At 43.1% G+C, this 23,837-nt stretch overlaps 1 long non-coding RNA gene across 13 annotated transcripts in view; it reads right to left on the bottom strand.

Moving 5' to 3' along the window:
* LOC119022914 overlaps nt 1-23,837 on the bottom strand; it is a 191,331-nt gene that overhangs the window by 5,079 nt on the left and 162,415 nt on the right. For 6 of the 13 annotated variants that reach the window (XR_005076115.1, XR_005076111.1, XR_005076112.1 and 3 more), the window contains 4 exons: nt 12,375-12,444; nt 11,852-11,971; nt 11,038-11,230; nt 7,392-10,235 (listed from right to left, as the gene is read on the bottom strand). This is a non-coding gene — a long non-coding RNA (uncharacterized LOC119022914). Of the gene's footprint in view, nt 1-4,169; nt 4,341-7,391; nt 10,236-11,037; nt 11,314-11,851; nt 11,972-12,374; nt 12,445-23,837 lie in introns of those variants that run through there. The other 7 variants (XR_005076114.1, XR_005076118.1, XR_005076116.1 and 4 more) reach the window with 6 other exon arrangements.

The raw sequence follows: 23,837 nt of genomic DNA, 5'->3' as shown, positions 1-23,837 counted from the left end.
GGAAAGAAACACTTCGAAAAACTTTATTTATTTCAGGATGTGGCTGTGACATAACTAATGACGCATCGGTACTATCACAGAAGGAGATTTACAATCACTTCTCACTTCATCCTCCAAATGTTAAGTTTTCTGATCACCAAATGGCAGTTACACAACACAAGTTTTGAAGAGGGAGTGCGTGTTGCTCGGAGCCAGAGGAAGGGTGTGTAAGTGTAAAATAACACTAAAAAAACTACACCAAAGGAAGAGAGTGGGATGGAGAGAAAGAGTGGGAGATGGAGCGGGGGTACCCAGGCGGCTGTTCCAAAAACCTGTCAAGGTATTTCCTTCAGCAAACACAAAATTTGTAGGACCGTTCAGAGAGAGAGGCGTGTCGATACACACACACACACACACACACACACACACACACACACACACACACACACAACATCTAGCACTTTACACTAAAAATACACACAAGTGAGCAACAGTACAACTTTGATTTAACACATTCTTTGATCGGGTAGGTCTCAGGCCAACTCCTGTTTTCCTGTACAGCAGCGTCTGGCATACACAGCTGTATGAACACACATACACTCACACACACATATACACACACACACTTAATGAGCCATTCAATATCCCCACAAGCTCCAGACTTTTGTGAGCTTCCTCGCTGGTCCCTCGGTATCTCATGCCTGTAACACCCCCACTCCAAATACACTCAGTCATGCACACACACACACACACACACACACACACACACACACACACACTATTCTTCATTTGGTCAATGTCTCCTCACTCCTAATTCCAGTGCGCATTTGCCTGTATGCTCTCACATAAATATGTACACACCTACGCACACACAGACACAAACTATGTCCCCCTACTCTCCTTTTTACGCCAGCTGTAGTCCACTGAGTGTTTACATAGCCTGCTGAACTGAGAGAGAGAGAAAGAGAGAGAGAGAGAGAGAGAGAGAGAGAGAGAGAGAGAGAGAGAGAGAGAGAGAGAGAGAGAGAGAGAGTACTGAATGCACGGTCTAGGGCTGTTTGTGTGAAGGGGCTTTCCTGTTCTCGAAGGAAATGGCAAAAGAGGGGGAAACCAGGAACAAGAGAGACGAAAGCAAGATGAAAATAAACGAGACAACAAGCCAAAATTGCAGGAGAATGATTCCAGCCATGACTCATGAGGAGATAGAGACGGTAGTGATGTCTCGAGCAAAGAAAGGGTCGGGGATGCTCACGAAAACATCTGTCCTGCCATTCAGATAAGCCAAACGATAGCAAGCGTAGGACTGGGGATCAGGATCAGGATCACAGATTAGACTGTGGAGCATACCTGTGGGGTATAATAACAGCCATAAAACAGCATTTCAACTTTGCCAAATCAAATCAACACAGCTGTAGGTGAATGTGTATGATTTACCTACAGTGTGCGTGCGTGTGTGTTTTTGTTGGAGAGTTTGGCTGGTGTGTGGTTTGCGCCCTCTGGTCATGGATGGGGTTAACACTGTCTCTGCCCTGGCTGGATGTCTAGACCTGATGACTCCAACATGTGCATCCATGTATGTTTGATGATGATGGTGGTGTAGGAGCAGGCGTAAACAACCATGAATCACTAAATATTGATTTAGACCTGCTAATTACTCCTCAGTATCCTCAGGTAAAGACAGCAGGAGTGAAAAAACTCGCTTTCTGACATTTCTGTGCCCTCTGGAGCTGTTCTCGTCTCCTCTCCTCTGCCTTTCACAGAGCACAGCATCTTTTAAAGGGCTGCGATCTCATGTGTAGCTCTCACTGCATAATTGACAGTGGTTCAGCCACCTTGTAGTGTGTATATACCATCTGTATAACACCTCATGGCAAAAGTCTGAACTGTTACTTGTTGCCCAGATATTTTTTTAAATTTTGTTTTTTGGTAACTTGGGGATACCAGAGTCCTGCTGTAGGTGAGAGTGCAGGTACCTGGTTAAAATCATTTACCATCATTTCATTTTCATTTTTAACTCATCTGTAGATTTTTTTCACAACTAATCGAATTATTGTTTAGTCTACACCAAGATGACATTTTTCAAATAGCTTCTTTTGTCAAACCAACAGAGACAGAGACTCTTCATTTACCGTCATAAATCATATCAGTAGACTTTTAAAAGATTTAAAAAGCTGGAATCAGCAAATGTTTCTCATTTTTGCTTGAAAAATGACAGAAACGATGAAGTGATTATCAAAATAGCGGGCAGCTTGCAGGTTCCAGCCCAGTCACCAGGACAAAATGTTGGCAGTTAATGTTTCTGCAAACCGCTGATAAGTTACTACATGTCATAGGCTACCAACCGTGTTCACATCACTAAAATGGGTTTGTATCACGTTTACATTACATGGTTATGACCTGACTTTCATGTCAGGAGTAGAGGGTATGGTGGCTGAGTTACAGGTGAAGAGGCTGCCAAGCTAATGACAGCAGTTCAAGACTTTGTTCGACATTTGAAAGCGTTAAACTACCAGAAATGTTTAAGGACACCTGCAGACATCTCCAGCCATGTTTGTGGCACGCTGAGCCAAGGTTTTTCCTAACCCTGATCAAGTAGTTTTCCTGCCTAAACCTAAGCAGACCATTAGCACAGCTTTATCACAACATAAAACTGAATCTATAGAAATGTAAAGTTTCAACATATCCATGGCTGCAGAAACATTGCAAACATTTATTCCAGCAGGTTTCGAGTCTTTCTATCAATAAGCTGTTGCAGCTTTAATCTTTTTTTTTGGGGGGGGGGGGGACTTTTAGTGACAGAACAGCTTGGAGAAATGACAGGAACCAGGGTGAGAGAGGGGGAGTGACACACAGCAAAGGGCCCCCGGCTGGGACTAAAACCCGGGCCGCTGCAGTGAGGACAAAGCCTCTGTATATGGGACGCCTGCTCTACCCTCTGAGCTAAACTGCACCCGGCAGCTCTAATCATTTGTGTCTGTTTTAATTCATGGATGTTGGTAAAAATAACAGAGAAAGGAAAAAACATCATTGCCATTGCAATTTAAGCAGTAGTTCGACATTTTGGCTTTTTCACTCTCAAGTTATGTGATGGAACTTTTTCTTGTCCAGGCCAGTGACTTTCAGGACCTTCAGTGCCAAGGTGAGGTTTTCAGACAGACCAGGTGAGACTGCTTGAAGTCACTGCGTCCGCCAAAAAATAGTTCCAGCATGTAACGTTTTTGTTTCACTTATAAGAAAAAAAAGACATGCTGAAGTTGCAAGGACCTCGTTTGTTTTGGTATTGAGATGTGTGGTTTATCTGGCACAGATAGGACTGTACAACTCTCCTGTCTAATCCGTGCAATGCGTAGTCATTTCCTTTGTGGCGGTGTTGAAGTGGAGACAGCCGGGGGAGAGGAGCTGTCCACCTTTTACTGGAAGGCACTCCTCCTCCTGCTTTCCTCCTAGTGTCACACAGTACATGCTCCCTCCTCCAGCAGCCCCTGCTACATTCTTTGATTTGTAACACCTCCATAGTATTTTTTTTTATATAATATTTGATCGTCTTTCCCTCTCCCCCTCCCCCTCCTGTTCTCTGTATGTATAGCAGAGTGAAGGGCCTCTCAGCAGCTTGTTTGACCTGTGATAAGGATTGAGGGGAGACAAATATTGTTGCTCGCCGGAGCCAGGCACACACTGTTCTGTTCTGAACACGCTGAGAGCAAAACGCACACATGTCAAAGACACACATGAACGAATTGGGGGAAAGTCAGAGAGAGAGAGTGTGTGTGAGAGTGAGAGGTGTCGGGAGAGAGAGAGAGGGATGCGACATATAATTGTGCTCTAATGAAACATAAACAGTGCAGTCTGAGGGAGTGTGTCTGGGCAGGGCCCCCGGCTGGCCTAAAGGCCTAAAGGCTCTGCTCTCTTAGGCTCTTAATTATGACTGAGGAGGTCAGTCACGCCTCCTCTAACCCGTCACCAAATACTCTAAGTATTGTAAATATTGTGTGTGTGTTTTCGCATCTGTGTGTTTATGTGCACTGCGTGCGTCAGAGAAAAATACAGACAACGGCAACTTTGCGGCAACCAACTGCTCCGAATGTTTTCATCGCCACCGGACAATTTCAAACCCAACTGCAGACACCCACCTGTCTTTGTTTTACGCTTGGAGATGTCGCAGTGAGTCGGAGCACTGACTCTTTTCTTACCTTGTACTTTTTCTTTCTCCTCAGTCCCCAGCAGCTGTCGCATACCTCTGTTTCAGGGGTCGCATTTGTCTCAGGAACATGCCATTGAGGAGTGACTGTCCTTTTTGTTTTCTTGCATCTTCTTCTGTGAGTGTCCCACTCTTGTGGGTCCACCCACCGACAGACCAGACCCTGAAATCATTTAAAAACAAACAGTACAAATAGCCAATTGTTCTCAGGAAGGACAACAACCTACAGCAACATTCGTGTTTCAGTTAGTCAGTAACCGGCTTGCGTCGTTGTTCATTCAAAGCAGGTTTGAGTCCACACACGTATATGTGTGGGAATGTGACTTGCGGTCAATGTAGGTTTAACTAACAGGAGGGTATCCCCAGCCAAACAGTCTGGCCGCAAAACCCAGACTAACTAACCTCAGTGTCTGGGTGGCTGGTCTGAACCTCGCCGTCAAAGTCCTAATCAGCCAGCACATTACACACTATTATGGTTACAGCGAGGGAGGGAGGGAGAGGGGGAGTGAGAGATAGATCACGAACGCAAGAGAATTCAGATGTTGAAATTATTACAGGTTTGTTTTTTTTTGGCTCATTTTTCGTAACATTTTATACGTCATGTGGATGAAATCCAAACAACCTTTAAACAACAAGACAGAGGCCAGGATTTAAGACACCTGTTTACTTCTGTGTCTTCACTTTCTCACACTTCTTATTCTCGCCTCTATTTCTGTTGTCTCTTTTCCCTGTGAGCAAACAGGTGACACAAGAAGCACTAACCAGGATGCCCTGACCCTTAACCTCTCATCTCTAACCCTGGATCATCAGCTGGGCTGCTCTGTGTGGCCAAATGAGTTGACCTGACCTCAAACCTTACAGTGACCCCGGGCCACTGCCAGTTGTTATTTGACTGCAACTGTACACAACGAGCCCGGGAAAAAAGACACAGGAGAGAGGTGGTGGAAGAAGTATTTATATCCCTTACTGAAGTACAGGTACCACTAAATTATAGTAAAAATACTCCTACTTTAAGCAGCAATAATCAGTATTTTCATGATCAGCTCATTGTTTGGTTGTCGGCTCACAGACTTTACTGTTTTGTTTCATTCTCACCACTCTCAAAACATTGTTAAGGCTGAAGCAGGCAGCTGTTTACAGCATATAAAGCTCTGAAAAGATACTTAACACTACCTGGCCAATATCCAAACAGCAGAGAGAAACAGTTAGCAACTATCTGGTGAGCGTTCAGCAGGTAGAGAGAGACAGATATTTCCTTTAGGGGTTGGTAGCAGTGGTGGACTGAGGACGTTTGAGGTTCAGGGCCCCAAAAAACATATAGCATTCACAACGTTGTGATGTATTTATAGTGAAGAGAGGGCAGTTCACCATGTTTTCTCCAATGGAAGGGCACCCCATAGGTCACTTTTAGACTTTTTTGGGGGCACCAGGGGGGGCAAGTCCATCTGAGTCCACCAGTGGTTGGTAGAGACCAAAAACAGAGATAAGTGAAGAGTGAAAACTGGACTCAAGGTTGCCTCGAGATACAACTCCAAATAACTGACAATTATTGCCCTGCATCTTCTGAATGTGTAAAGACAAAACTGTTTGATATGTTTGCTATATCACCATTAAAGATACAGCAAATCAATATGTCATCAGTATTTCCAAAAACAATTCAGTTATTATATCAGCTATTTTTCACAAATAAGTATAGAGGAGCTTAAAATATTAACTATTATAATACTAACTAATACTAACTATTTGTGATGCAAATAAATGGCCCTTGTCACTGACACATTATCATGTATAACATTATTAGATTGTTAATACTTGTGTTTTATAAAAAACAAAAAAATTGTCCAAATGGCTCACAACCTCTAGGGAGACCTGAAACAATTGGTGGGGTGGAAAAAATTGAAAATAAGAAATGGTGCTACATACATTTTTCTGGACTTTTCTCTCATCTTAAAATTTGGGTGAAATGTTGGATAATTGTACCTTCCTGGGCTTCAAACAGTGATTTGAACGAAAGTGTTTGAGACATTTTTCAGGGGAGATATCTGACACCTAATTTACATCTGAAATGTGACAAGGAACCCAGTTAGACACCATTTTTTTGTAAAGGGTCTCAAGTCTGTGTTGGGAAGTTCTTATCTCAATTTTAACATCCTTATCAAATGATTTTTTTTTCTTAAACTGCAAAGTAACTATAGCTGTTAAAAAATGTGCAATATTTCCTTAAACTTAAAATGTACAGAACCGCTTGGGTAAATTAAATTTCCACCACTGATGAGAGAGGAGGTAATCAAGCTTCCACACCACACAAACTGGAAAAGTGTGCAAAATGCCTCCTCTACATCTGTAATTGCATGTTTTCTCCCCACATACCTGTAATTACACTCTGCCTACCACTCATCTCTCTCTCTGAGGCAACACTCGCGCTAACCATAATGAAGCATGGCTCTAATGATTTACAACGGCTCAGTATTAACACACGCAGCAACAGCTACAGACATTACCAGTGACAGTGAAATTATATCTTTATCAAGCCAATCCAAATTAAACGCGACAAAGAAAAACACATATTCAAAGAGGAATTTTGTGTTAGGCAATGTCTTTGTCCTCGCAGGGCTCGATATTTGAAGAGATCAACAGTATTAGGCAACGGTGTAACGCCAGCACAGGCATAAAGGGTGAACGCCTCCTGTGAGTTCTCTTTGAGCTTCACCTCAGACCGACAAATATGTAATGGAAAAGTGTTTGTCCTTTGATTTATTTACATTTGTCCTGACTGACTGACTGCATGTGCCTCCCAAGGACAGAACTTTCAGGAGAGAAAAGCATGCGTACGTGGACTCATTTGCATAAGTAGGCCATTGGTTCCTAATGGAGGCGTTTTGTTCAGGCGTTAACAAGGTGTCTCGCTGGGGCTCTCGTTCATTCTCTCGTTCATTCGTTCCTTCCTGTCGTCCGCCGACTCTGACGTCCAGGCAATCAGCGCTGCATTTGGGCTCTCTCTTTGTGTGATTTACGACCTCCCAGATTCATTTAAAAGCCATTGTTCTCCTCTGACGGATACCACGGCCCCCTCTGCTTCCACACTCTCGCTTGTGGACCGCACACACACACAAGCACACATTTTTACACAGCCGCCGCTTACTTTATCTCTCACTCACTCACCCACTTGCTCAATCACTCAGCACACACACACACACACACACACACACACACACACACACACACACACACACACACACACACACACACACACACACACACACACACACACAGTGCCCATCTATCATGGAGCGATGCAGGGGGAGATTGTTATCCCGGTAACCGTATTAACCCACAGATCCCCGACACTGGCTGATCCAGAAGTGAATTAAGATGGAGGGAGAGGAAGAGAGAGGAGTGATGGAGGAGAGGAGAGGGAACAGAAATTAAGAAAACAAAGTAAAAGACAACCAACATGTGACACATTTGTTCTCATTCATGATTTTCATTCATATCTGTCAACCTCAAGACAATGAAAAGACGGCTAAATGTCTCCTGCTTCCTCTCCTCGCTTGTGTTGTTGCCGTCTGTCGGCGAGGCGTCTGTAAATGCATCAGGACACACCTGCGCTTGATTAAGTGTGTTTAGACTGTAGATGGAAGGAGGAGGAGGAAGAGGAGGAGGAGGGGGCAATTTAGAGAGCAGAGGTTTTATGAGCGTAATCATCTCCAATAAGGCCTGCTTGGGAATCTCGAGCCCCCACCCTGCACACACACACACACACACACACACACACACACGCACGCACACACACATGCGTTTTGCACCTTCCAACCCTCGCACACTCTCACACAGAGATCTTTAATGCCTCTGTGTTCATTCTGGGCTTTAATAAGAGCCAACTACAGTTTAATCTCATTCCTCATAAGTGGACAACTTGTATTAATTCTCTGAGATGAGGACAAGTTGGCCTCCCACAAAGCAGCTTGTATTGAGTTACAGCCTCCGCTCTGCGTTTGTGCGGGAGATTAACTTCTCTCTCTGAGTTCATATTTTCATCTGGGCCTTACTGCAGCCAGAGGGAGGGTGGGGGAAAAAAATAAAGAGAGGGGGGATGGGGGGCGGGGGGCAGCCTTGGAAAAGACATAATGCTGTTACATCATTTAATGACATTAACTCATGTTCACACAATGAACACACAAACATACGGCAAGGAGGGAATACGGCGAGGTCTTCAAATCAGGTCAGTTCACGTAAAAAGTTAAAGATGCCGTCAAACAGTTACATGATAGAAACAAAGAAGCGTAAAGATGAACAGATGGATGAAAGAAGTGTGGAGTCCCACTCCTCTTTTTTACCTTCTACCACCAGAGTTGTAACAGCAAAGTTTAGCCTGAAAATCAAATATCAGCTTGGGCGTTACGACAACAGGAACTTTCCCAGCGGCCCAAGAACTGTTAGAGGAACTCAGGACCTTTACCTGTGTTTCAGCAGGAGGAGTTGGGACCAAATATACTTTCCCAAAACCGCGACCACAGGCAACTACAACGTGTGTGCTTCACTCAAAAAAACAAAGAAGTGGTATATTTTTGGTAGGGGCGACTTCACGGAAAGTTGCTCTTACAGGAAAGCCTTAATGATGCATTTATTTATTTTTGACGTTTACGTTTTTCGTAGTTTGAGTAAGAGACATTTTGTGCTAATATTAGGACCAGGAGAACTTGCGGGTGGCACACCCATTCTTCTCATTAAGTTAGTCTAGTCAGATGACGCAGTAAAGTACAGGACAACAACACAGGACTTTATCCCTAAGAAGAGCACGGTTAAATCCAAAAGCCAATGCTCGTAACTTAAACGACATTACAAATTATACTTAGGTAGTGTAATCTTTTCCTAACCTTAACCAAGTAGTTTTGTTGGCAAAACCGTACCAACCTGTAATGATTACATGTTCATGTCACCTATGCATTGATGTCGACAAAGGTCCCCTGACTACTAACCTGCTTTCCTCAGAAGTTGATGGAAGGGATTTTCATATCACCTGCATGGAAAATTGGACTTTGATGTTTTGCATGAAATTTAAAATTGTAAAGTTACAAGGCCAGGTTGGGAATGTGCTAAAGGGTCTAGCCGTGGGCCTTTGGTTCTACAGCTCCAGGATCTAGTTGGTCAAATAAGGCCATTACAGTTCATGTCCCCTTATTATCTCCAGTTTGTTAAGCAGAAGGGTTAAGGTTACCCTGGCCAGCTCCAGCTCCATTGACCTAAATGAACATTCATGAAAACAATTGTGCAAACTTTTCTTTCACCATCAGTTACAGTAAAACAAAGCTGCGTCTGACTCCTGGGGCTGCGACAGCATGTGCCAGCTAAAGAGTGTCGGGAAGACTGCCTGCAAAGATCCCGTAAGCACAGACCGTAGTCGTGCCGGGTTTAGGGTAAGTGGGATGTTGACAGCTTTTTGGACAGCTAGCACTCCGCTCTGACAGGCCAAGAGTTATTATCCAACCTGAGAGAGCCCAGTGGCACTGCACAAACCCTCCAACATGCACAGTTTCAAGTGTGTGTGTGTGTGTGTGTGCGTATGTGTGTGTGTGTGTGTGTGTGTGTGTGTGTGTGTGTGTGCGTATGTGTGCTTGCAGGCAGGCAGAGAGGGGCAGAGAGTCATCCAGTAGATTTACTGTGTCAGTAAGCAGCTGTGTTTGTCAGTGCTGGCCCGAGGCATTTCAATGTTATCCAGTCTGTGTGATTATACACCATACGCTCCTCTCCTCCCAGTTTCTGCTCTCCTCATCCTCTTCTTTCTCGAAAGCCCAAAGAAACCCACAGTCGTATTACCTGTGACACAGTGTCTGGATAGGAAGAATTTAGTTCCACTGTCACAGTCTTCAAAACGTCTACATGTCACGACCAGGACTGAGATTTAGTATTCTGGAACATAACTGAGAGGTTGTGACCTGAGAAAATACGTCATTTGTATTCCATTAGGAGAGACTGTGACATATGAACTGCGTTGGATGGTTGTTCAACCGGAGCACTTGTCGTAGCTCTCACTGCAGGTGTTCAGGCTTGGTTTGGTCTGAAAGGATTACAGGGTGGAGGAGCTCCGTTAAGTACAGTTTTCTCTTTGTGTCTGGCTCTCTCTTTCTGTGTGTGTTTCTGTGTGTGTGTGTGTGTGTGTGTGGGGGTCGGAGAGAGTGAGAGAGACAGTATTACAGTGAACACATGCCAAACTGTGTGTGTATGGCCATGTGTGTCATATTTGAGGCAGTGTCTCTTTTACTTTTTCATTGTTTCTCTGTCTCTCTGTGTTTGTGTGTGTCTGAAACGATAGAATTATACGCCGCTCTCACCCCATCCGTCACTCCTCACCTCATACTATCTTAAAGTGAAAATCCATCCCTCTCTTCCAGCTGAATCACACCGCACCCCCCCGAGGGTAACTTCTCTCTTAGCTCTCATTTATCCACATATACCACTAATACCGTGGAGGATTCATACTAGTGTTTGATACATCAGCTGGGGGAGTGAAGTCACCTTGAACCTCGAAATGTATTATTCTTTCTCAATCTGTTAATTCTTCTTTGCAAACACACACCTCCGCAGGGCAGCTGTGGTGTGGGATGCTGGTTATGCTGATAGCATAAAAAGTTGCTCTAATGCTGCACACTGTGAGTCGCTGTTTAAAAAAAGCACCAGCTACTGTAAATACATGTTACGCAATGTAAATGTGTGCATATGTGTTTGAGAAACTGCATAAAGTATCAAGGCCTGGTCTATCAAGGTGTAACATTCATATCAAAACTAAACAGAAGAAGATGGTGTGCTCTAATATGTGAATTTGTGACACAGGGTTATTATGACATTAAAATAAAACTTACCGCAGAGCAAGCACGACAGGGACTGGCAGAAACAAGGTGCCAGCTTGCAGAGCTCTGAGAGGGCCTCGGGGGTCTCTGGGGTCGCACTGCAGCACTGCCCGGCTTGCTGACAAACAGAGAGAGGTCGCATTCGCCAGGTTTGTCTCAGCTGCATGTCCAGGGGCTCCAGTCCGATCGGGTTCAGCAGGATGTACTTATACGTTAAATTGCCAAAGTAACGAATTAACTGGTTGAGTCAGTAGTAGACCAGCATCTCCCATAAGATCTACATCTCATCTACAAGACAATATTACCGCTTTTAATCAAGTAGTCTGGTGCATTCGAAGAGAGCACAGATGGATCTAACAGCTTCAGTTCCCACATGTATTGCAGCGATTGAGGTTACTCATTGCAAGTCACCGTTGCTGCATTTTCTTTATAAATTCTATCTCCGCTATCATGTAAAACAAGGCCATGATGAATAATCACAAGGCTGCCTGTTTTCATGATATGTGATGTGACATCAGTTTCACACAATACACAGCACTTCCTGTGCCAAGAACAACAGTCGGAGAAAAATACTGACATGCAAATTAATTGTACCAGACAAACACCCCCAGGTTTTTACTGTTATCCTCTACATGTCAATACATTACTCTTAGTCCATTATTGAGTACATCATTAAAGCAGATATAATCAATATTTTGGGTAGGTACGGGTGGCTCGTTATGATTAAACCACAGAATCTGTAGCTTTCCTCAGCTTTACGGTGCTGTAGAGCCGGTTTAAGCTCGCAGTTTAGCTGTCCAACCCACAACTCTTGACTTTCACTTACCAAAAAGCTGGTGAACATTTAGCAGCTTAAGAGCCAGATGTTTCCCTCAGGAGTTGGTGGAGACCAAAACAGAGCCACAAATATGGTAAGCAAGAGAGTTTTTCATTTGCTCTGTAACTGCTGAAGGAGTAAATACGCAACTATTACTGATGAGTTACACAATATCAACCATGTCATTGTTGTGTTCACAGCTTGTTTCCCCTTCCCCCCTGAGCAACCAAAACATGTAATATGTATGTAAAACATTTTGGGGTTCAATCATCGTGTGTGTGTGTGTGTGTGTGTGTGTGTGTGTGTGTGTGTGTGTGTGTGTGTGTGTGTGTGTGTGTGTGTGTGTGTGTAAAAAATGCAGTCTTACTAAAAAACCACACGTCCACCTCTGTTCACACATCTTGGCCTCCCCTCCCCCCAGCTAATGGCTAGATAAACAGCCCGGTGTCTGCCTTTCTGTGGGAACAGTCAGAGGGGTCCAGGAGTGTGTGTATGTGTGTGTGTGTGTGTGTGTGTGTGTTGCTCTACACACCTCCGCACTCAACGCTGGTCAGAGTGTCCCAGCCTCCAAGCTGCATGACTCCTCTGCAGGCTGACGGACACTGACAGACAGGGAGAAACAGGCAGTAAGGGTTAACTGTGAACTGTTTCTCTCCCAGTTTAGTGCTGCAGGTCAAGGAGGGATGATGATCTCAATGAGTGACACAATTCCTCATCTACGTGTCTCCCTTCGCTTTCTGTCGGGCCCATTGTGTTTTCCCTCATACGCCGATTGATTTGTTGTATTCTTCTCCCCTTTCCCACACATTAATATTTAGATTTAACAGGGACACCCTGATTGTGCCGCACCGTGAGCAAGGCGTTACCGGAGCCTGTGATGTGGGATTGGCACAAGATGATTCAGGTGTGTCAGCATGGAAAAAGGTGTTGCCTTACTGTACTCGTGATGATTGTTTGCAGTGGAGGTCTGAGTGTAACCACCTGTCGCCTGCAGCTCCTCACCCGACCTTTGCTGTGGCCGCTTCTACTGTTACCACTGCAATATTTAAACTAATTAGCCAACAAAAACAAAATAATGAAAATATCTATCAATTGCTAGGTCGACAACAAGAAGTTATTAATCAGTCAGTAACCCTGGTGTCTTCTGGTAGTTTGGCGTTTGAAAACTTTCAATCTGAAGCAGCAAAAACAGGAAATGGGGGCAGATATCAAAAACTGCTTCTTAAAGAGGAACATTAACATGTCTTTGTGCGTTAATGGTTCACACTTACCACAAGTTTCTGTATCAGTCCAGTAGATCGCCTCAGCTGGCAGCTGCAACACAGCTGCAATGGCTGCAGTGAATCTTTTGGGGCAACTACAACTGTCAAATTAATGTCCACTGAAAGTGCCTGTAATTGCCACTGACAGGCTGAGGTTGTTCTCTTAAGTCTCCGACAACATTATGGACACAATTCCTACAGACTGATAAATGCTGAGATCCTTTTTGTGACCTGAAACACGCGTCTCATTCAAGGAGAAGTCCCCGGCACCGCATATTTGACGAGGTGAATTGTTATAGTCGTTCCTTCATTTGGACGGTCAAAATCAGTTAGTCAGTTACTTTGGAAATATATTTTTCTCTCAAGGTAAAATCTGAATGCTTCTCTCCAACTCCATCTCTCCGTCGTCTTCCTCCAACAACACACCTCTTTCGCAGCGAGACTTCTTCATGAGTGAGACTTGTGTTTACAAAAATTATCTTATTATTTAACAGAAAGGTCAAATCATTTCCATAATGTTGTCAGACACTTTGAATAACAACCACAGCCTGTCAGCCTGGACATAAGTTTGACAGACGGAGTCGTCTGAAAGGATTACCTTGCCGCCATTTGCATTCCAAGACACTTTACTAAGTGTGAATCATTGACACACCCAAACAAATATAGGACCCAAGTTTAAAAAGCTGGAATTCCCCTTTCAATATAAGTAAAACAAGGGTAAGACCATATAATGAAAGTGAAACACAGCAAGACTTTTAATAATTTCTCTACTGTCTCCTGACCACATCAGCTAAGGGCGACAGCTCAGCCAGTTGAGGGTGGAGACCGTTCTTTGGCCTCGCTCCCAAGCAGAACCATAATATTGCAGGTCAGCTGGGTTATCCCCTGCTGCTGGGGTGCAAAGGGTAGTGCATATGAGTACAGCATGATCAGGCTCAAGTGCACTGTTCTGGTTATAATAGTGAAAATAGCTCCCAGCGTTTAATTCTGACGAATGCCTGCGCCAACTGTTCTGCAAGACAGTCAAGTCTTGCCAGACATGATACAGCATGTCACTTCAAAAACTGGGGAAAACATTTAAATAAGGAACAGCTGTGCTGAGGACAGACCTGTTCACCAGTTGAAGAGGTGCCCAGTTATGCCAGTCACAAACAATGAAAAGTCAAGTTTATATGATCAGCATTTCATGGTGGCAACACAAAACCAGATTAATGCAGCTCTGATAATCTGTACGAAGAGACAAGAAACAATCATGATTTTTATAAAGAAAATAATAATAATGATATCTGTTTCTGTAAAAAATATACATTGTGATGGACATCATACTTGTCTTTTGTCAGTTTGTGCATTCTTGGTGCAGAGTTAGACTGAAAGAGACAGACAGACAGACAGACAGACAGACAGAGAGTTAAGTAGGCCATGACTCTGAATGGTGGCAGTGTCATGTCTTTGATGTCAGTGTCCATGTCCCGCACGCCTGATTGGTCAGTTCCAAACAAACCAGCAGGAGCCCAGTTCAACACTTTGAGCACGCAAAGACAGGGGGAAACTCAGCGGGGACAAGTTGGTGCAGCTCGTGTTTCATTGTGAACGAGCTGAACGGATCCCAACTATCTGAAATGATCTGCTAAAGCTCTGTATTGAAAATGTCAAACTTGACGATTTTTTACTAATACATTATAATATAGCGTTGATTTAAATGATCAGAGTCAATAAAATAGTCAATAAACCTTTGAAGACAAATTTAGCATGTTTCAATCAACATCGCAGGCCACAAATGAGCTTTAATGATGTGATAGCATTTTATTCACATATCTTTTTTATGGTGGTGCGTGTGATTGTTTTGTATGTGTGTTTGTGTATGTGCGTGTCATACCTTTCTGCCACTTCAAATCACATCTGATTTGATAATGATGTTTATTTGTTTATTTTACAAAATATTTAGCTTAATCATACATTACTTGTATATCATATTCAAGAGGAAAAAACAAACTGAGCAATACTACCTCTTGAGACTTCTTGCTCAAATGCGTGCAAACACACACACACACACACACACTGCAGGCCTCTCAAGGCACGATGTTTACAAATGTAGCTCCCCAGCGACCGAGCTCTTGCCAGGGTAATAAGACGTAAACACAACAGCAGTCTACGGGGATGTTTACATGCTTATAACCCAACATGCACTCATACTGTATATGCAAGGCAGGATGTGCATGAGTATTGCAGAAATACACTGTGCATATGTTTCAAAAACACACACACACACAGCCACAACCCACTCCAAAGGGACAATTTGCCATTACGCAGTTTAAACAAAACTCCTGCAGGGTGCACATTTAGTGTCTCCCCGGAAAACACATATATTTTGAACAAATTAGGGATACAGGACAATTGGAGAAAGATGGAGAAGAGCAATTAAAAAGTGGGGAGGCGGAAGGAGAAGGTATAAAATGACCATGGCCGCGGTAGGTGCGTCACATAAACACACAGAGGGGTACACTCTCTGCCCAAATCAATACTCAATGCACGCTGTGTCCTTTTGTGCTGAGACCAGAAGACAAGATGATGTGTTCAAAGGCAAAGTTACCCATGTGGTGCTGATTGAAATCACAACCAGCTGTGTGTGTACATCACATGCATGTGCTTTTTACACCCTGCATATCTTCGTGCACGTATGTAATTGACATGAGCACGCCCACAGGTCCACGTGGGAGCAGCGTGTCGACTGCATAAGCGCTATTTGAGGAGACTGCTTAGGCAGCACAGCGCAGCACATTTTCTGTGTCAGTCGTCCTGGTGAAATAAGGTTTATGGAGGGGTGTGGTACAACAAGGTGAGGCCCAGAACAATGATTGTTTGTTTGTTGTTGTTTTATTGGCAGTGATAATTGCTCCCCCTCCCCTTTTAAGGATGCCTCCAGATACACAGGCGAGCATGCCGGCACACACATGCACACACTTACATACCCACAGGAATGCGTCCACACTCCTGCAGGCATGTGCGCTTGCACACACAAATGCAGACACATGCATTTCAGTTTAATGAAAATTTCCATCCGTGCATCTCTACTGATTGACTCAAATGTGTAGTTTTTTATAAAAAGATTTTTTTTTTTTTCAAAGGATCAAGGAAGTTTGTTTTCAGATCGGGACTGGTGCCGCTGTCTTGATTTTGTTAATTTTTCTGTACTAGCATAACTACTGCACTGCCATGTTATATAAATACTTCAGCATGCCCAATTTTACTTTCCTGGAAACTATAACAGCATAGGAAGAACTGTTTCTTTTCTTAGTATGCCATACTGTATCCAATGACTCAATCAACAAGAACTTTCTAAAATTTCTTACAGTCCTATAGGAGCTAAATAAAATGTTTGTACTGAAACAAAACAGCAGGAGCTACTGCAATCAATTTTAACTTGAGATGAAGCCTGAACGTCCGTGAATTCTCCTGTTCTTAAAACCACATTGAGATCTCTTCATGACTCCCCTTCTCAGCACACAAACACAGAGGCTAGGAGTGTTTTCCTACGAGGCATAGGTAAAGACAGGCAGGCTCCAGAGCATAATTGAACATGTAGCTACACCACCACAGGGAGTTGGCAGTGCCTGGGGAGAAGACTTGGCTCCCCCAGAGAGGCCTGGAGCCTAACCAGGCCATGCTGTGCCAGGCACCGAAACAGAATCACAGCGCCCCCTCTCCCCCTTCAACCACCACCTTCGTCTCTGCTCTCCAACTCTTACAAACAACACCCCTACGCTGTGTTTCCTCTCTTTTGATGCATCATTTTTCAGATTTTTTGTTTTTGTCCACAAGCCCTTCGACCGCTTTTGTCCCACTTCTATCCTGACTTCTTCTGAAAAGCGGGGTCAACGGGTGGACGCCAAAACAAACGCACAAAATTATGTTACGGCAGTATTTAAAGTTCCCCATAAAATTTCCTTTGGCCCTCTGCCAGATTCCAGTCAGGTAGTCAGGTGTGTATGAGTAAGTGTGAGAACCATGTTCTGTCTTGTCTGATCAGAAGTGCTGTCAAACCTCTCCTTTCACCTCTGCATGACACCCCTTCGCTGCTATAAAAATTTAATGGTAAAAATTAAATATAAGCGTACAAAAACATTTATTCAGTGTCCAGCAATATACAGATAACGCTTGTATAAAGACTCCCTTGCATGTTCACATATAAACCAACACGCACGCAGCAGATATACAAATATACATATACACAGAAAGCTCTGGCAGGCTTTTCCTGTCAAGCCATGGTCAGTAGGGAGAAAAAGGGGGGTAGGTCTAATTTGGGATACAGTGTCTAACCATAACAGCAAGTCAAACAACATCACATACACATTAGAACACTTTGGGTTTTCTAGTAACTAAGGGTTCACGTCCTCCAAGCCGACTGTAAAAGTAGCACAGATAAGACTTCAGATGCCAGATGTTCTTTTCTGTACATTGAGGGGGTGTAGAATATGTTTATTTGTAAGATTTTGTGCACCCATGTAAGTGATGTATGTGCGTGCATGTGTCATGCCAACATCAGGCTGGTATTTACACTTCCCTTCCCCTGTACAGTGTGCTCTTTCACGGGCTCTCTTTGAAGAGTCTTACGTAAACAGGCTTCTCTGGCATTGACCCAACCTTACCCAACCCTGACCACACCAGAGGCCACGGGTCGAAAGGGAAAAGAGTACTGTATGTGTGGGATAACGCACGGAGCTAAATATTCAAATGTCTGAGCGTCTGCCAATGGCAATTTTTTTTTTTTTTTTGCTTTGTACGTGACACAAGACGGCAACAAAATGGAAAAGACGGAGAGAACAGAGAGCGAGCAGACGCCAGAGATTGAACCCAAAACATTGCCAGGACAGGGCAGGACATGGCATGTACCCCGCTCCGCTGTGCCACCTGGACACTCCCCTCACAGGCAAGTTAAATCAACACCTGCCGTCTAAATGTTGTCCTTCCTTACATCTCCGCTTTCCCTCTTTGTTTTGATTGGTCTAGTATTTCTCCCTCTGTTCTGCGAGGCTGTGTAATGAGGCCCAGACTGTAATTGGGCCAGTCGTGTTATTTTAGGGTAGGAGCACAAAGTAATTACCCTCCCTCTGCTGTACTGTACTCCCAGGAAGACGGAGCGAGAGAGAGTAAGAGACACAGGAAGACAGATTTGTTGAGTACAAAACATCTTTTTACCATACTATTGAATAAGGATCCATAATTTTGAAACTATAGCTGACTATAGTATCATCTTTCAAGTGTTTGGATATTCATCTGGTTTCCTGGTCTTCGTTTAGCCTAAGGAAATAGCAGTAATGGTTACTGGTTAAACTCGACATATCTGTGCAATCTCCTATCAATCAACATCTGTGATTATTGCTCTACCAGATGGCTGCCCTGTTAGGTACTAAGGATTTGCTCAGGTCTGCTCAGCCTGATAATGGACTAACCTTCAGAACTCACTTCTCTTTCTCCTAAGATGGATTTTTTTCCTTGATCTATCAGTTGTCCCTTGTTGTTGTTTTTTGTTGTTGTTGTTGTTTTAACAAGCTCCATTTCTTTAAAACTGTCTCTTGTCTGGTTTTAACTTGCTTTAAGTTATAGCTTTTGTAACATTTCAATGTCACGCTATCTTGGCCAGATACTTGACAAATAGATTCTAACTGAAAGGACGACCTGGTTGAATAAAGGTTGAATAAGATGGGAAGTTGCCCAGCAGCTTCAAGATTCTGACGGATTGTGAAACACCACCCATTCTTTTACTTCTGCATCTGCTGCATCCTGTTGATGAACTTTCCTTAGACAACGTGACTATGACTTGCGCTCAGATAAGCTCTTAAAAAACATAAAAAAAAGGAGAAAGCTGGAAACGCAACTCTTAACATTTCATTGATTCAGCACATCGAAAGCATGACACTGTGGAAAAGCCACTATGCACGTGCACTCACTCGGATCATGACCAAGCTAAAGTCTACGAAGCCATAGTGCTAAAACTCATCATAAAAAGAGGTCTAAAGTTTGTTTGCTGACCTCCACATATTAGACAGATATTTCAAGGAGGTCATGACAGCACCTCAGACAAGTTTGGCAGATCTATATATAGGTCACAAAACACAGTATTTGAACTTTTAATCCTTAAAACTTCAGTCCTTGTGGATTTGGCAATACTCGTGTTCCCCGAGGTGACAGCCAGGGCAGTTTAATGTTACGAGTCCCAGATTTCTGTGTAGCTACCTTGTCAGAAACACAACATGAGAGCCTCTTGAGTTACTGTTTGCTGTGCAACCAAACAACTCATGTTGTCTTAATAAAGAAAGAAATTCAAGGATCGGCCCTTCTTATTTCCATCATGAACAACGTTAATCTGATTTAAAGCTGCACACGATGCAAGCTGTTTTCACATCAACTGGAATTGGCTCTTCATCTCACATCAACAATATCTCATGGGATGAATAGAGAGCTTATCTTGTCTCACTGTGGTTGCTTGATTTTGTTCTGTTACTCCATGTAATACCCTGAGTTTTGCCAGTGCTTGTTAACAGCAGTTGGAATTGTTTGGTTTACATTAGTAGTCTTAGGTTGGACAGTTTTTAAGAATATGAACATCAATGCACCACACCATTTATTGTATTCCACGCAGTCTTCTACCTTGTTAAATTATGTTTCCTAAATTACCCATAGTGCACCTTAACAACTCGTCTTGGTCAGAGACTCAGGTTTGTTATGCCAGTAGCAGTTTATGTAGCATTGGGTGACTAGCATCACCCAGGATAAGGAGCAGGGCTACAGCAGTTTGATCTCACTTCCTCCTAACTTCTTTCTCATTTCAAAGCCCTTAACCTCTCTCCTCTTCAATTTTGTAGTCTTCCATTCCAACTGCTGCTTACTTCGGGGAAACTTAACAGATTTTGGCAGACTTTTTTTCGCCCCCACGCCTGCAAACAGATGTCATTGTATGAAATCAGTAGAGTTTCCCTGTAATTCTGCTCTGACATGGCTGTATGGAGTCAACAGGTAACAGTGAGACAAAACTACAGACAGTATTGCTGGATGACGTACATGCATCATTTCTTGTGAATCACTTATGTTTGTGTAGGTAATCTGAAGACAATCTTGCATGAAAAGCTTAAATATTATTTTCATTATTATTATTATTATGCAAAGACTGACCCATGCATGAACAGAACTAAGCAGCAAGTTGCACAAAGCAGCCACCAACTGCGCAGAGTGTTTCTGCAAGTGCTGCAAGTTCAAAATTGTGCGCAAGGACTCAAACTGGGCAAGTGCCAGTTGATATCAATGCATGTGAAATGATTTAAATTACTCATGAGCATGTGTTATGGCTCAAAGACATCAGATCTGACGCCACAGAAAACTAAACATTCAATTAAAAGAACGCCAAACACTCATGTCCGACATTTGAACAGTCAGTCGGGCCCTCCTTCAGTCCGAATGTGCTTTGTGGAATCTTGGCAGTAGTAACTTTGGATGATAAGAGCCAATGAGGTAATGATTTACCACACCAAGATTTCCTGTCCTTCTGGTGCTAAGAGGTGATGTCATCACGGATATTTGCACCATGCAAACCAGCATCTCGTCTTTTACAAGGAGGTATATGTGCTGTGCTGTGTGCGAGCAAGTGTCAAGGAGACTAATCCTTTATCAGATAAGATTAAACTGTGCCAAACATGTGCTCCTGCAGACTGCAAGACCACATGACTGCGCACATACTTATGCATGCTTAAACAGAGATTTGAATATACACACCTCCTAATCATTAAGGATTTAATATGCAAGTCTATCAGAGTCTGAACTGAACCATTCAGGCCCACAAAGGTTAAAAAAAACAATGACTGTGTGTGAAGTGATCATTTTGATTTATCAGTTGGTCTATTCTTTTCACAAAAGTTGGTACAAAAATCTCAAATAATCTTTTAGTAAATTTAATTTAGCTATTTAAAAGTTGCTTTTGTTTCCACTGACAGTGATTCTGTCTTTTGCCCTAACACCCACTCGCTTGTGCAACAAACGTAACATTTCAAGTTGTGTTAAATTCCCATTTCCCTGACATCGTCTTGTGCTCAGGCTATTTTATTTCATTATGTGATGAATCAAAGGCACAGTTAACCTGCAATCCACAGCGTGACACACACTAAGCTGCCATTTATCGGAACTGAAAGGAGGGAGGACTGTGTCTGCTGCCTCTACTCATCTTCTTTTTCATCTTTCCTGCTAACCTCTTCCTCATTTTGACCCTGAGTCACTTGGAGAACGAAGGACAGTTAACGACTATTACGACATCGAAACTCGATGCCGGTGGCCCTCACATCATAGTTTCAGTGGAAAAATTTTGAGAAATTCACTGAGTGTCCTTCTTTTTTTTTTTTTCCAGCCAGTTCTCGCAGGCCAGGCCAGAACGAGCGGTCACGTTGTCAGAACCAGAACAAGGAAGAAGCGTGTGAACTAATGGAAAGAATGACCAAGCATTAATAGTTTGATGAGTGAGGGACAGAAGAGGAAAAGAGAGCTAGAGGAGAGGTCAGTAGAGCGACCAGCTTATAAATAAACAGCAGGAAGAGGATGGCTCGGTGCAATCTGGCCCCAACCAGTTTTAAAAGACCTCAGAATAACATCAGCAAACATTTTGCATTGGCGTTTTGCATGTTGTTGGCAGTATACAGCCTGCGTAACTCATTATGAGGAACTCTGCTGATGCAAACTTAGCAGTGTAAAAATAAACAAATGGGGACACATGCACATCGGCCACTTTTGAAAATCTAAAATAACACCAACAAATGAGTAGAAATACAAACACCATTAACTTACACGACCTTCCTGGGTTTCAGCTATATCACAGCCACATGACATGGAAGAGGTCAAGAATTAGACCTGCGTGTGTCTGTGTGTGACAAAGGCAAAGACATCTAAGTGATTTTGTGTTTATTAAGAGTGTTTATATCTAAAATGTATCTTAAATACATCCACTGGTATAGCAGCTCAGTTGGTAGCCGATGCGCCCTGTGTCCAGACGCTGTATCCTTTCCGCAGCAGCCCAGGGTCTGATTCCGACCTGTGACCCTTTGCCACGTGTCATCCCCCCTCTCACTTATCCCTTCTCCTGTCACTCTTCAGCTGTACTGTCATGATAAAGCCATGAAAAAGTCCCTAAAGATAGAAATATTTCTTATCTGTGATCATCTATTTAGGTTTCCTGGATAAACTGTTACCATTCAATAATATGTAGCTTAGCTTTAACAACATGTAACTTAAATTTTCGTGCTAGTGACGCTTATTTGAATCTGAATTTGAATTTGAGAACATTTTATCTTTACGCTTGTGTGCTGATGTTCAGTGTGCAAATGTGCATAACAAACAAAAAATAAACCAAAATACAAAATAATATGTGAAAAGGGCCAGATTTAAATAAAGTTTATATTAAAAACCACATAAAAATTGCCCAAATAAATAAAAAAAACTGAATAAATACAAAAAAATCTTACATTTTCATTAAGAATTAACATATAAATATAAGGTTAGTTCTTTAATAGCAAACTACTAAAAGATAAACTCTTCTAAATCTCTGTCACATCAGAGACTAGCGATCTGAATTAAATGCACATGTGCAAAATAATTCAGACATATTGTTCAAACTGCTCTGAGGTGGTCCGCTCAGATGGGATTTTACAACAGAGGCTGTTAATCTTAGGTGATTGTGTACCTCAACAAAAGTTTTACTGAAATCCTTTTTTCACATATGAGAGGATCTGCCCCACATTCAGGCTCACACGGTTCCTTTCCATTGCATGAAAGAACAGAGGAGTAGATGAGGAAGGCCTTCTTTCAGTTCCCCTTAAATAAACAGGGTCTTTAGAGTGTGTATGTGTGTGCATGCGGGTCCAGGTATGCATGTGCGTGTGTGTGTGCACACGCATGCACAAGGCCAGCATGCGTGGGGCTATAGGGGTGGGGTGGGTGAATGGTGATGGCTGTGGTTTGCAAAGGAATGTCAGACCGTGCCTTGCTGCAAGTTAATGTGCATATGTAGAGAGACTGATAAAAGAAGGGAGACAGGGAGGGAGAGAGAGACAGACAGAGGGAGATGTGCTGTGATTCACGGTTCCTCCTCCCAAACCGAAGTCGCGGCCGCAGTCGATGTCGCAAGGCCCTCGTCACAGCCGTGTGAGGATGACAAGAGGATGGAAGTGGCAGCTGGCTCCAGATTCAACCAGACAGACCTGGTTCAAGCTGCGACCTCATGACTGCATGCAACAGTTATGTTAGGAAATGCAGACAAGTTGTTTTAGGGACTCCTGATCCTCTAAATGGGCCCTAATGAGGGGGTCAAAATGTTTTACTAGCAGGCTCCAGGCACGGACGCCTCAGTGGCTCCACAGCCTTGAGGGCCTCAGCTTACCCTGCTCCTTACTTACTGTCATTCACTCGACTCCTCCCCTGCTGGCTTATAAATACATTAATTACATCAGCACGCATGATGATTTGGCCTGCATGACCTCACAGCTGGAAAGCGTATAAACAGAGATGAAGTTCTCCTGAAAAAGCAAGAAGAGGTTTTGAAGTATAGTCAAGGTTCTGAAGAAGAAGAGGAAAATAAACCTTTTCTCACTAATTCAAAATTTCATTTTATTTGTGAAGTCATAGTATGTGTTATTATACAGCCAGTCCTCCACCAGACTAAAACCAGTGAAGTGTGTCTGTGTATCTTTGCAGGACAG

The sequence above is a fragment of the Acanthopagrus latus genome, chromosome 7, assembly GCF_904848185.1.
Source record: "Acanthopagrus latus isolate v.2019 chromosome 7, fAcaLat1.1, whole genome shotgun sequence".
Lineage (NCBI taxonomy): Eukaryota > Metazoa > Chordata > Actinopteri > Spariformes > Sparidae > Acanthopagrus > Acanthopagrus latus.
Note: the sequence above shows the minus strand (reverse complement) of the source record. Positions and strands in the feature narration are given on the sequence as shown.